This window comes from Schistocerca gregaria, chromosome 1 (genome assembly GCF_023897955.1).
Source record: "Schistocerca gregaria isolate iqSchGreg1 chromosome 1, iqSchGreg1.2, whole genome shotgun sequence".
Classification (NCBI taxonomy): Eukaryota; Metazoa; Arthropoda; class Insecta; order Orthoptera; family Acrididae; genus Schistocerca; species Schistocerca gregaria.
In genome coordinates, this window is record NC_064920.1 from 828,414,124 (window position 1) to 828,428,638 (window position 14,515).

Genomic DNA, 14,515 nt, shown 5'->3' on the forward strand with positions numbered 1-14,515 from the left:
TGGAGCACTACGGGCTGCCAACACGGCGACCATTTTTGTGGCTCCCGTTGACTAAGCAACAGAGAGAGGCTATCAACGACAAGAATGCGACACCGGAGTGACACCATGTTGTCTCTTGAGACGACTATAGATTATGTGTAACGCATCACGATGGGCGTAACCATGCTTCCAGACTTCGAGGAGAGGAGACGTTGCCAATAAGCATTTGTCATAGTCATGGAGGTCCGGCAGTTGGCATGACGGATTGGTGCTACATTTTGAACACAAGACGATAACCTGTATTTCACATAATTAACAATTTAGACCATAACTGTGCTCTATCTTCGAGATTAACTGAGCCCAGTGGCAGCAACGGTAAATAAACTAATGACAAGATAATTATCACGTGGGCGACTAGTTCGTAAAATGATAGGTAATGCGGACTTGATGTAATCAGGTGGCCGTATGTCTAAGCAAAATTGCTGTCATTTCCACAAATGGTGAATCCCACCAGATCGACGAAAGCACACAGTGACCCCCTGATAAATACTGCATTAAATAATGGAATACAGGGAGGCCCCTGATAAATGATGCATTAAATAATGACATACAAGGAATCCATTCATAAATAATGCATTAAATAGTGGCTAATGTGTCCAGTAATACACACATGTAAGCAGAATTAAGTACTGTTTTAATTAAATATAAAACTAATGCGTGAACCAAGCTTCACAAGCACTGAAAGTGTTAAACAGTATTATGATAAAATACTGGATCCCAACTATCAAGCCTATTGAGCAAGAGCTAAGCTCAATCACTATTATAATGAAATCAATTAAAGGCTGGAAAGCAAGGAATAAACCCCTCTTTTCATAAAATACAAGGCACTATATAATACGTCAGATAGGTGGTTTACAGTTCACCTTAAGTACCTTAAACACTATTTAATAAAAAACGAGACATTTTAAAGAAGGCTAGGCAATCACAGCATAAGTAAAAAATAGTTAAACTACAGGATGATATGACAGATAGCACGTCTTGAGCACAAAAACAAAATGCTCAGAAACGTGGCGAGCAGACAGCAAAATTTTAAATCTGATACACGTTCGTCACAAATAGCGAATATGGGTCCAGAAAATCTGCCGAATACGGCCGAGTATCAGAATACAAACGGCGATTGAAGGAATCAAAAAAATGAAGTAGGGTCGAAAGAAACCAGGCTGTGGTAGCTCACACATAGGTTACCAACAAAATTAGTGTCATTACTAAAAGGCTTCACCATATAGTCCACAACACGCTCTCGCAATCTTTCACAGGCAGGCTCTCTTCCTTTAACGGTCAAGTAGCTGACAGCTATACTCCAACTGACGTGGTGGCGCCAATAACACTCCAAAGGCCAGGCCGTAGCTTTCCAGCCCACACGTCTTTGATAAACACGCACCTCCATATACTCACTGCTGCCAACAAGTTGCTTCCCCATAGCTAACCAAGCACGCTGCTGTATCGGCACCCGTCGCAGCTTACGCGACGTCTAGCTGGCAGCCGTCCTCTCCTCTCCCAGCAACGGGCCAGAGACAAACGTAGGGGAGATGTAATCGACAGTACAGAATGTCAAATCAAACACGTTTAAGCCGTCTAAATTTCCAAATTGTTTTTTATTGAGCTACCAATTTCGGTAATGTATTACGCCATCTTCCGGCCCCCTGGCCGACGTTTAGGAGGATCCCCGCCTCTGGTCCAGTCAAAATAGGGGCCATCGTTCAATGGTTGGTATCTGTAGGTTTTTGAGACAGCAGTCATTTCAAAAATGACTTGCGGGCTGTAGCTGTCTCAAAAATCTACAGATAACAGCCATTGAACGATGGTCCCTATTTTGACTGGACCAGAGGCGGGGATCTTCCTAATCGTCGGTCAGGGGCCGGAAGACGACGTAATATATCGCCGAAACTGGTAGCCCAATAAAATAACAACCTGAAATTTAGACGGCTGAAAGGTGTTTGATTTGACATTTTATGCTGAACAGCCGAACTCCCGCAAACATCTGTGAAAAGATGGACGTACAGAGACTAATCGGTAATAGGTTGGCAAAGATATCGCACGCGCAACGGCACAAAGGTCTTCTCACTTTCCTTAAGTCTTGCTTCCAGAAATGGCTCTCTGGTGCTTTTACCTAGGTCGACAAATCCTGCAAAGGTGTTCCGATTTTTCTTAAGTCTTGCATCCATTATCAAATGGTTCAAATGGCTCTGAGCACTATGGGACTCAACTATGCTGTGGTCATTAGTCACCTAGAACTTAGAACTACTTAAACCTAACTAACCTAAGGACATCACACACATCCATGCCCGAGGCAGGATTCGAACCTGCGACCGTAGCAGTCGCACGGTTCCGGACTGCGCGCCTAGAAACGCGAGACCACCGCGGCCGGCATGCATTACCAACTGCAGCGTCAGAACTGCCTCTCTGGTGCATTTACCTTTCCCACAGCCAAACGGATCATCTTCTAAACACCCTCAATTTTCTCTTCCATTTTTCTGTATATTAATACTGTTAGTAACTTTGATGCATCACGTATTAAACTGAATGTCCAATAGTTTCACATTTACCTGCTTTAATTAGCTCTGGGACTGTGTGGATTATACAGGTATTTCTCGAATGTCTGACAATATGTCTGCAGTCATAGATCCTACACAAAAATTGTAACAGTCTTTCACTTGTCTGAGGCACAGCACGAACACGTGTGTTGCTGTGGTAAAAGATAACCAAGACCGTGCAGAATGGTAGACAGGGCAACAGGTGTGAGAATCAGTCCCTCACCCGTCGTGGAAACATAATGCACTGAAAATAATGAGAGGATTTATTGGGCGCCCCAGCGGCGCGTGTGCCCTTGAGCATCACTAGTTGCCGGGCTCAGCAAGCAGCAGCAGCAGACGGTCACTGGCACGAAGACGCCAGCCAGTCTTGGCAGTTACAGAAGATGCAGAGTCAGCAATCTGGCGGCACAGAACGGCGTCAGACCTGCTGACGTCAAGCGCACAGAGGCAGAAAATTCCTGTATAGACTGGTCACGGCGTTAGGTCCAATTGCAGCGACAAGCCAACATCTCACAGTGCTGTGCCAGAGACACTTGTGTGGGAGGTTTAATTTCAACTGTCGCCAGCATCAGGTCTAGAGGCGGTCATCAGAGGCATCATCTAGTTCTAGCTGAGATGAGGTGACTCACCTTAGGTCTGTGACTGGCGACGAGTACTTCGCTGTGTAAGCTCCGCTTGGCGACAGAAACTTCGTGGTTTGGGCAGGTGGTATTTACGGCCTCTTTACCAACTTGTTATGGCAGGACATCGCGTTTGTAGATGTATACCGCAGAAGCAGAACAGCGCCAGGTCCTGGCAAGCTGTAATCAATGTCACCACTGCAGCGTTCCGGCCCTTGTTGCATGCTATGTTGAAAATGTTCCAGTCCTGGCAGCAAGTTGCAGGACCTGGTCTATGGTAACTGAGGTCACTCCTGTACCAGAACAGAGGTTTTTGTCTTGGCAGGACAGCACCTTTCGGCTTCCACGGCGAAATGTGGTGGGTAGCCTTCTGGCTTGCCTGACTGCAAATAACTTAATACTGATTTGGGAAAGTAGTAGTACAACACGTCTCACGTCTCCCAATTGCTTCAGAAATCCTGTAGAAATGGTATTTATGCTTTCCACCTTATTTTGTCACAAGTTCTCAAAAGCTCTGTTAAACTCTCCTTTAGTGTTGTGTCATCCCTCTGCCACATAAACTCCTCTTTCTTATTCTGTGACGCCATCAGACAGTTCCTCCCCCGTCGTAAATATATTCTTTATACTCTTTCAATCTGCTTGCTCTCTCCTCTGCAGTTAACAGTAGAACATCTCTTGCACACTCAATGTTGACGTCCATGTCTTCAGTTTCACAGAAGATTGTTATTACTTCTTATTCCGAGAACCATTTCTTTTTCGATTTCTTCACACTTTGTTTTCAGTCACTTTGCTTTATCTTTCCTGTACTTCCTGTTTATTAGCTTCTAAGTGATTTATATTTCTGTGTTCCTGACTTAACCGGAGCAGTTTTTAATTTCTTCTTTCTTCGACAATTGAAGTAATTCTGTTATCCGAGGTTTCTTCACAATTTCCTTTGCCTTATTTATGTATCCAACTTCTGTGTTTTGCTTCTTTTTTTTTTTTAGAAATGTCCTTTTCTCATTAAATGAACTGTCTGCTGTAGTATTCATCATCACCTTCTACCGAACCCATATTTCACTGTACCTATGTCTGCCTTCTACAGAGCTCATATTCTTCTGCAACTCCTGTCTTCTGTTTCCTCTCCTACTATAGCGTTCCAGTCCGGTATGATTATTATATTTTCCTCTACCTGTACATGTTGAATTACTCATTCAAAGTCCGCATACACTTTCTCTATGTCTTTAGCTTCTGCTTGTGACGTGGACACGAATACGTGAACTATTGTTGTCGATGATGGTTTGCTGTCGATCGTGTTGAGAACAATCCTGCCAGCGAACTCTTCACTGTAGCTACTCTCTGACCTGCCTTCTATTCATGACCAATCTACTCCCGTTACATCATTTTCTGTTATTGTTGAAACTACCCTGTATCCCTGTGCCCAGATATCTTTATCAATTTTTTTCCCTTTCGCTTCATTAAGACGCACTATCTTTAAATTTAGGGCTTGCATTTCATTTTACGTATATTCCAGCTCTCCTAACATGTTCAGACTTGTGACATTACACGCTCTGAATCTTAGAGTGTTATCCTTTCGTCGGTTTTCAAGCTTTTTCTCATTATCACCTGTCCTTTGATAGTCTCCTCCTGGAGCTACTCCGAATGTGGAACTAATCCGTAATGTTTTGCCGAAGGAGAGATTGTCATGATGCTTTTCATTTACAAGCTACATTTCCTGTCGATACGGATTATGTGTCTTTAATTCAGTGCTTCCATTAACTTCTGTATCCTTATACCGAGATCTCTAATCCATGGAAAATATCGGCTCATGGCTTCTGAAATGAATCCTATTGAAAATAAAAGTTGAAAAATGATTGAGAAATAATGAGTGTACTCAATTTTTCCGTAAACTAATTGTTCTAAGTAGGGATACATCTCAGCGATCAAAAAATGGTTCAAATGGCCCTGAGCACTATGGGACTTAACATAGAGGTCATTAGTCCCGTAGAACTTAGAACTACTTAGACCTACCTAACCTAAGGACATCACACACATCCATGCCCGAGGCAGGATTCGAACCGGCGACCGTAGTGGTCACACGGTTCCAGAGTGAAGCGCCTAGAGTCGCTCGTCCACAAAGGCCGGCTCAGCGATCATTGCTGGAGTAGAAAAAGGAAAGATACAGTATCGTGAATTCAGTTTTAAATGAAATACTAATCTAATGGTCAAATTAAACGCTTCAGTTACCTGCTTTCGTGGTCGTCAGGTTCAGAGTCGTTCGAAGGGAGCAGATACGTTTCTTGACGGTGGACCGTGATGACACACTGACGAGAAAAAAACCCCAACATCAGAAATTAATTAATATATAATAATGAAAACACGGGAATACATTCGTCTAGATAATATATTTAAGGGTTTAACATTGCATGATCACAGATAAATGCAAACGCGAAATAAGGCATTAAAAATGTGAAATCCTTGTACATTAATAACCGGTGTAAATGCTTGAATGTTCAATACAAGCATACAAATGCGGGTTCATTGTGTTGCACAGGTGCTGGATGTCAGTTTGTGGAATGGAGTTCCGTGCTTGTTGCACTTGGTCGGTCAATACAGGGACGCTAATGCTGTTTGTGAATGACGCTGGTTTTGTCGTTCGATGATATTCCATATGTTCTCGACTAGAGGCAGATCTGGTGACTGGGCAGGTCAGGGCAACATGTCCACACTCTGTAGAGCATGTTGGGTTACAACAGCCCTATGTGGGCGAGCGTTATACTGTTGAAAAACACCCTTGGAATACTGTTCATGAATGGCAGCATGACAGGTCAAATCGCCAGATTGATCTACAATTTTGCATTCAGTGTGCGTGGGATAGCTACGAGCATGATCCTGTGCTGTCATACGAAATCGCAACCCAGACCACTTCAGGTGTAGATGCAACGTGTTCAGCACGCAGACAGGTTGGTAGCAGGCCCTCAACTGGCCACCTTCTAGCCAACACACGACCATCAGGCACCGAGACAAAAGCATCTTTCATCAGAAAACACAAAAGTCCTCCTCCCTGCCCCCCAATTAGCTCTCGCATGGTATCACTGAAGTCGCAAAAGGCAGTTTCTTGGGGACAGTGGAATGCACGCTTCAGCGCTTCTGGTTCAGAGCTGCCCTTGAAGTAACCGATTTCTGACAGATGCTGTGTCACTGTAGTGCCAACTATTGCTCAAGTTGCCGCTGCAGATGCAGTATGATGCAACAGAAACTTACACCGAACACTGTGGCCTTCCCTGTCGGTAGTGTCACGTGGCTGTCCGGAGCCCGGTCTTCTTGAGACCGTGCGTTCTCACGACCACCACTGCGAGCAATCGTGTACAGTGGCTACATTTCTGCCAATTCTATCTGCAGTATCGCAGAAGGAAAGTAAAGCTTTTCTTATCCCTCTTAAACGATCTCATTCAAACTCAGTGAGGTACTGATAACAGCGTCTTTGTCTCCTTAAATGCATTCTTGACCAACACTAACTCACCAAATCCAATTTCAAAGTTAACTAACGCTCACGACCTTTACAGCATGTATTTAAAGCATCCTCAGAGTAGAGCTACTAACGCCACTCTGATGCGACTGACGCCAAATCTTTCAGACGTAGAAACACGTCTACCAACTTTCGTTTATGTCGCACAACTCCCTCTCGGTATTGCTATATTTTTCCGTCAGTGTATGAAGTATTATACTACAAAATATGTTGCATTTAAAAAAAGGACGCTGATCTGACTTTGTAACAAGAAATTTAGTTTGCACCATTCGATATTTTTTATGTAGAGTGTAAATCTGCAGGAATAGCGGGCGGATGGTGGGCAAATCGACAGGTCACCAAACCAGTCGCTTCTCAAAACTGAAACACAAAGAATTTTGGGACTTTGCATTGGCAAAAGGATCTCAAGTGATTAGTATAAATCAATATTTATATTTATGTAATTATGGAATGAAATGAAATGTGTGTATGGAATTACTGGCCAGGATACCACATCTGGGATATTCGGCTGCCTTGTGAAAGTCTTTTTATTCGACGTCACTTACGCGACTTGCGTGTCGATGATGAAACGATGGTGATCACAACACACACACACATCCAGCTCCCAGCGGGGAAAATCCCCGAATCGGCTGGGAATCGATCTCAGGGCGCCGTGATAGTCACCAACTCTAACCAATGGGACCACGAAATGCTGACATGTATAGCTATCATCATCATCATCATCATCATCATTTAACACTGGTTATGCCTTTGAGCGTTCAGTCTGGAGCACAGACCCTCTTGTAAAATTCCTCCATGGTCCCCTATTCAGTGTTAACATTGGTGCTTCTTCTGATGTTAAGCCTGTTACTTCAAAATCATTCTTAACTGAATCCAGGTACCTTCTCCTTGGTCTACCCCGACTCCTCCTACCCTCTACTACTGAACCCATGAGTCTCTTGGGTAACCTTGCTTCTCCCATGCGTGTAACATGACCCCACCATCTAAGCCTGTTCGCCCTGACTGCTACATCTATAGAGTTCATTCCCAGTTTTTCTTTGATTTCCTCATTGTGGACACCCTCCTGCCATTGTTCCCATCTACCAGTACCTGCAATCATCCTAGCTACTTTCATATCCGTAACCTCAACCTTATTCATAAGGTAACCTGAATCCACCCAGCTTTCGCTCCCAGACAACAAAGTTGGTCGAAAGATTGAACGGTTATTATTTGAAATAAAGTAATACAAAAGAGAATCCCTACATTTTGCTGGACAGAAGAAGATGACTAAAAGTTAAGAGGCATTCCGTGCCTCAATTCATTATAAAGTTGAGAATCGAAAATCACCCAACGATGTCGTAGAATAACTGCAATGGTATTATACAATTTTATCTTTGCAGTGTAATAAAAAATTAATCAATTACAGTTCCCGACTGACTGGTGCCAGTCGCCAGCCACTGAGGCTCTGGCATAACGATGAAGCAGCATGAATTGACGTACCTACTCTTGTCTTCTAAGCTCATGTAGACTCGCTACCCAGCCGGGTTAAAGTCATTGTTGCTGCTAGACATGGCATCTCTGGATACGAAATATCGAGCTCTGTATACCATTAAATCACTTACAAACTTGGCCATATACTCAGTCTGCTGTACTGCATATGCACAGTAAGTAAATTTTTTGTTAATTACTATTCTCCCTCCTATTGCAATTTTAATGGCCAGCTCTGTTTTACGAGTGGCATTCAATAGTAATGCAATATTTTTTTCTCTGCCAATTTTGGTTGAAAAATGTAAAAATTTGCTGTTGGACATTGTGGAATATTCCCGCTTCAGCCGCAACAGTTTCATTATGATAGGTGGCGACGCTAAACGTAACCTTCAAAACTGACATCTGTAATGGAGGTAGATTCCCAGCACAGAGCTGTGATTGAGTTTCTTTTGGCAGAAAGAATCGCAGATATTCACAGGCACTCGAAGAATGTCTGCGGAGGCCTGACAGTGAACAAAATCACGGTTAGTCGACGGGTGAAACGTCTGCCATCATCGCAACAAGATCGCACAGACCTGTTCGAGCTCCCGCGTGCCGGCCCGCTGCACACAGTTGTGACTCCTGTAATGTTGAAACTTGCAGACACTCTCATTCGACGTCACTGTCAGATCACAACCAAATACGTCGCTGCACAACTGGACGTCTCTGTTGATTGTGCTGACACCTCGTCCACCAGTGAGAGGTACTCAAAGGTCTGTGCCTTCTGGGTGTCTCACTGCATAACAAGAGACGATAAAGAGCAACAAAAGACCGTCCGTACGGGATGCTGATCGTGACAATTTTTTTCGAACATTGTCACAGGCTATGAAACAGCCGGAAACAAAAACCCTACAGACCGGATCTAGCACTTTCCCGACTCCCATCTGTCTGGCTCAATGAAGGATGCACTCTGCAGGGAGGTGTACGTGAATGGATGGGGAGGTTATTGATGCAGCAAGACGTTGGCTCCGACATCGATCAGTAGAGTCGTACATTTGGGCATAGAGGCCCTCCCAGTAAGGTGGCGTAAGGCCGTTTCATTGACCGGGGATTGTGTTGATAGGTAGGGTTTTGTAGCCAAAAGAGTGGGAAATAATATGGTTTATTACAACGCTGAATAAAACCAAACTGGTTACAAAAAGCAATGTGTTGCTTTACTTACTGAACGCCTCTCGTATCTTTAAATTGCACTAGCATACCGAGAGCATAGCTACCATCGAACAAGACAGGAAGAGCTCTTAACGCCGACTGCCAACTTTGGCGCGCAGTCCGTATCTCGTACTAGTTTCGTCACAGTTCGTGGATTTCCGATCTAGTTCGTACGTAGTAAGATATGCATTTGTTAACGAACAGGTGTGAATTTTAAAGAGACAAAATTATGATAAATAGTTGTGAACATCCAGAGGCTCCTCCTAGTATTCATGTTGTCATAAATGCCTTTAATTATGGCGGTACTTCCCGTCATGTATATTTCCCAGGCTGACGCTTGTTGCTATGGTGCAGCGCCGGGCCCCACCCCACTACGTGCGACATAGAGTCGCTTCGTCACCCAGCCAGCCAGCGTGGGAAATGCTCTCCGGTTCATGGCCGGCTACTGACTACAGCACTTCCTAACTATCGTGAATACATCAATAAGCGACAATAATTTATTAAAACTGGTTAAAATGTCTTCCTCACGTAAGAGGCACCTTGCAACTCCCATCAGGTGTTTCCACACCCAAATCCTGCACTAGGGCCTCGGCATTCCTCTGACGAAGACGCCTCCAGACACTGCAGCAGACCCTGCCACCAGTGGACGATGGGGACTGGGAAAAAATACAACTGGAGATTGGCGCCCTCGAGAAACACCTTCTGTGGGAGGGACACTCGCTGGTAACGACGATAAAGCTGGCAGACATGTGGCAGGCACGATTACACGTGTCATTCAACGGTGCAACGCTGATGTCCACAGCTGCAACACCTGGCTAGCATCAGTGGGTCGCGGACAGCAATCATTTTCTTTCCGGCCGCGCCTACATCAACTCGATACGTGATCGTATTAACGTGGAATTAACGTCCATCCATCCTTGGCCCGTTGCAGTCGCGGCCGGGAGGTCGAGAGGAGACACAGGACAGGATGCAGTGCCATCTAGACCACCAACCACGTTGTCCAGACCCGCAGCAGGACCCATGGCTTCCGCGTGAAACAATATGACGCCACTGTCAATTACATCGCGGGGGTGAGGGGTGTGGAGCTGGCGAAGAAGGAGTTCAACATCTTCGTTGAGCCCCACCTCCAAACACCAAGAGGACTCCAGAAGCCTGACATCGTGGTGGTGAAAGGCGGCGTTGCCAACGGCGTCGATGCCAAAGTTGTTGGCGACGAGCTGCGCCACGAGTATTGCCACCAGGATAAGACCTTAAAATACGACCACGACCACGAAGACGTCGGTAGTGCCGTTCGTGGTCTGCACCAGGACATCGAGGAAGTAAGAACCACCTCATCCACAGTAAACTGGAGACGAACCTGGCCACCGCAGTCTGCCAGAAGCGTCCCCGAACTGGGTCTATCAAAGTGGGATCTCTGTGTTGTGCGTACGCGAGTCCTTGCGGGTATCTACCAGACTATGACTGCAACAATCGCGAAAGACAGGGCTGGAGTGGGGTAGAGTGCCAGGTGCTTGTGTGGCGCTGAGGCCTGGTTCGTCTTCTCAGACCAAATACACTCTTCGTTCCCTGTAGTGGCTATCTGGTCAAAATTTGTTCTTTCTTTCTTATGTTTGTTTGTGAATTATTGTTATTTATGTTTTAATCGTTAATTAGACTAAGTACTTTAATAACTTGCAAGAGTTTGCAAGCCTTTCTCTTTTCTAACATTCACTACTAATGAGCAGCGCTAGTAATGGTTTTGAGTTAGCTAACACCTTGGGAAAAAGTCCTGGGAAATGACATGTGAAGCTCAAAGTAGGAATCATTTAAGCAATTATATCGAGGGGTGTGTTATATGATGAACGTGTACAATACGAAGAGTTCTGAGGAGATGAGAAATCGAGGGCAGAAGCTATTATGCAACCGGACGTAATCTCACGCGATTCATATTAATACGCATCTTTAGCTTGACCACCAGCGAAAAGCATAATTTATAAACGAGCTTACCACTCATATAATGAGATTCACGCTGAACCATTACGTACAAATTGTGAATTCTGTGGAATAAATGTACAGGAGGGGACTGAAAAGTAACGCCTCCGAATTTTTATGTGAAAAATCTTAAAACTTTTCAAATACAACAAACGTTATTAGCATTCTATACCTTTATTATTTATATCGAGGTGTCGACAACCCTATGCCGTTAGAGGGCTCCGAATTGTAGCGTGTAACATGACGTGTGTAACGCATCTATGTCGGTGCGTGAGAGAAAGCGCGCTGTAATCGAGTTTCAAAATCGAGGAATTCGTCCGCAAATGGAGCACCCTCTCTTTCAGCATAACAATGCCAGACACACACGAGCGCTTCGACATCTGCAACAATCCGACGCCTTTGGTTCATTGTCATCCATCTTCCTCCACACAATCACGACGTGGCACCGTCCGTTTTCATCTGTTTCCAAAACGTAAAGAACATCTCGACGACTTCACTTTGATAGCGATTAAGCGGTGCAAGCACAGAAGAAGCAGCTCCGTGAACACTGTCAGACATTCTACAGTGATGGTATCAACAAACTGGCCTCTCGTTAAGAGATATGTATTAGCCCCAGACGTTATATGTAGACATGAAGAATAAAGCTGTAAAATGTTAATAACGTTTGTCTTATTTAAAAAGTTTTAAGTATTTTCACATAAAAATTCGGAGGCATTACTTTTCAACATACCATCGAAATCTGAACTGTGACTTACGTCAGTGTGAATGAGGAGAACATATTAAACGCTCGTAGCTGCTTCTTATTTCCTGTAACTGGTACCTATCGCTGTTTCTGGTATATGAACAGTTAATATTGCTCTAGCCCAGCTGTGCATCCTATTCTACAACGGCCTACAATCCAACAAACATCTATCATTTTGCTAGACTTCTTAAACCCTTTTGACCAAAGTTTCTACACAAAACACAAATTCCACACACAAAATGAATACATGTAAGTTAGTCACACAAGTAAATAAATGTAAATAAATTGTATACTAATATTTCAGAGTAAGTGTTGATGTGTTAAGAAATGTGCCTGTGAATGTTGTCAGACAGTGCTCCAAAGTATCAATACAGCGAGGAAGCAGTCTACCTCCAACAATTTTATAAAAAACCATTCTTTACACTACAATTTTGTAATGTCTGCAGAGTAGTGAAGTACTAAAACTAGTGTCTTCACTATTTCAACACTTAGTTGAGTGAAAAATTATGTTAAGTCCTTGCAATTTACTGGTCATTTATAATAGATATGTAATTTTAATCTGCTGAGCTACTGCGAGTTAATTATAAAAGAGATAAGCCGAAAGCTGACATTATTCTATGTGACACACTTTAAATGTTTTTACTGGGGAATCTTGTTTTGACAAATGCCAATTAACATCTTACGGTGTGATTGCATAGATATATTTTTATCTGCTCCTTACCTGGGATGACTTGCGATATCTTTGGTGTCGATGCCTCATTGCTCATTCATCGCTGGTCTGGAGCAAATACAGCGACGCTAAATTCCGTAAATCATATGGAGTGACTCCAGAACATAATAATACTGCAACGTCTTCTCCGAAGAGTCAAACTGTCAAAACGCACTTAAAAAAGAAATCTTTTTTCATTGCTCCATCGTAAAACGTGACAAGACGCAACTGACTGCTGATGTAGAAAACACCACTCAATAGTAATTTAGGGCCACTGACTAACATACTATTTGTTATGAAGTTCGCCCATTTATTCGTACTTTTCAAAACCAAACAGTATTTAACGCTCCGCACGTAGATACAATATCAATCATAGCTGCATGTAACCAAACAATACGCTTTACTACACGACAATGTTAGTTCAGCATATATATCTCGGCTGTATAAGACAGCTTAAGAGTCGCTTTTCTGATGTAATTTGTACTCGTATATTCTGTGTATTCCAGGATGATTTGTGGCACAGCTGAATTATTCCAGTTTACTGCCAACTGTCTCTGGAACTTCCTGAGGCTCTAGTATGTTCAAAGTATATTGTGTCGTCTTTACGATGAATCTTCCTTGCTCTCTTCCAAATCTTCTTTCTTCTGCTTCTTTCTCCTCTTGTGATCTTCTCCTCTTGCAAATTCGCATTCCAGTCTGAACTATTGGTCATTACAAGCCATAGAAGAAATATATCGCGAATACGTTCTCTTCTTGCACCTTCAACAGACCACATTGCACCATCCTTCACCGCCGGCCTTGGTGGCAGAGCGGTTCTAGGCGCTTCAGTCTGGAACCGCGCGACCGCTACGGTCGCAGGTTCGAATCCTGCCTCGGGCATGGATGTGTGTGATGTCCTTAGGTTAGTTGGGTTTAAGTAGTTCAAAGTTCTAGGGGACTGATGCCCTGAGATGTTAAGTCCCATAGTACTCAGAGCCACTTTTGAACTATCCTTCAACTGTCTCACTCACTGCGTTATTAACATTAAGCAATGATATTAAACCTCTTATACGGGCGAGACATAGAATCACAATGAAATCAAATACATATCTAAAATACACAGATATAAATTACACAAATTGCAAAAAAACATAATGTAAAGAAAAACAATATAGAAATTAAAATAAAAAACAATGCAAAACACAGCCACACACACACAAAGCCTGGGTCAAAATGGCGCTTCACAAGCGGAGTGTTCAAGATTAATAAATTAAGCCAATGGACATCGTCTTTTCTTGCAGACGATTTTGTCATCACTGGTAATTGATTTAATGTGGCAGTTATACGTGATGTATCAATATTTGTATTGCTAGCGCTAACGTTTACGATCAGGTTAATTTAGACTTAATGTGATCACGATCCACAGCAATAGTAATGGCGAGACAATGATGTAGATCTGAAGACCAAGAGACCCATTACTTTTAATGTACGAGGTTGATCAATAAGTAATGCGATACACGTATTATTTCGGAAAATTTCGATTGAAAAAGTGTGGAATTGCCTGTGGAACATCGTAGAATATTCCAGCTTCAGCCTCTCTGGTTTCGACAGATGGCGGCGCTATACGTATCCTTCCAAAATGGCGTCTGTGACAGAGGCGTGTTCCAGGCTCAGAACTGTCCTTGATCTTCTTTTGGGGGAAAACTACAGAATGACGTTGCAACGTGTGGACACTCATTACGAGGTCATCGACGGATC

General features: G+C 43.5%; 1 protein-coding gene across 1 annotated transcript in view; it reads left to right on the forward strand.

Moving 5' to 3' along the window:
* LOC126271921 (proton-coupled folate transporter-like) overlaps positions 1 to 14,515 on the forward strand; it is a 91,310-nt gene that overhangs the window by 26,663 nt on the left and 50,132 nt on the right. The window lies entirely within an intron of this gene.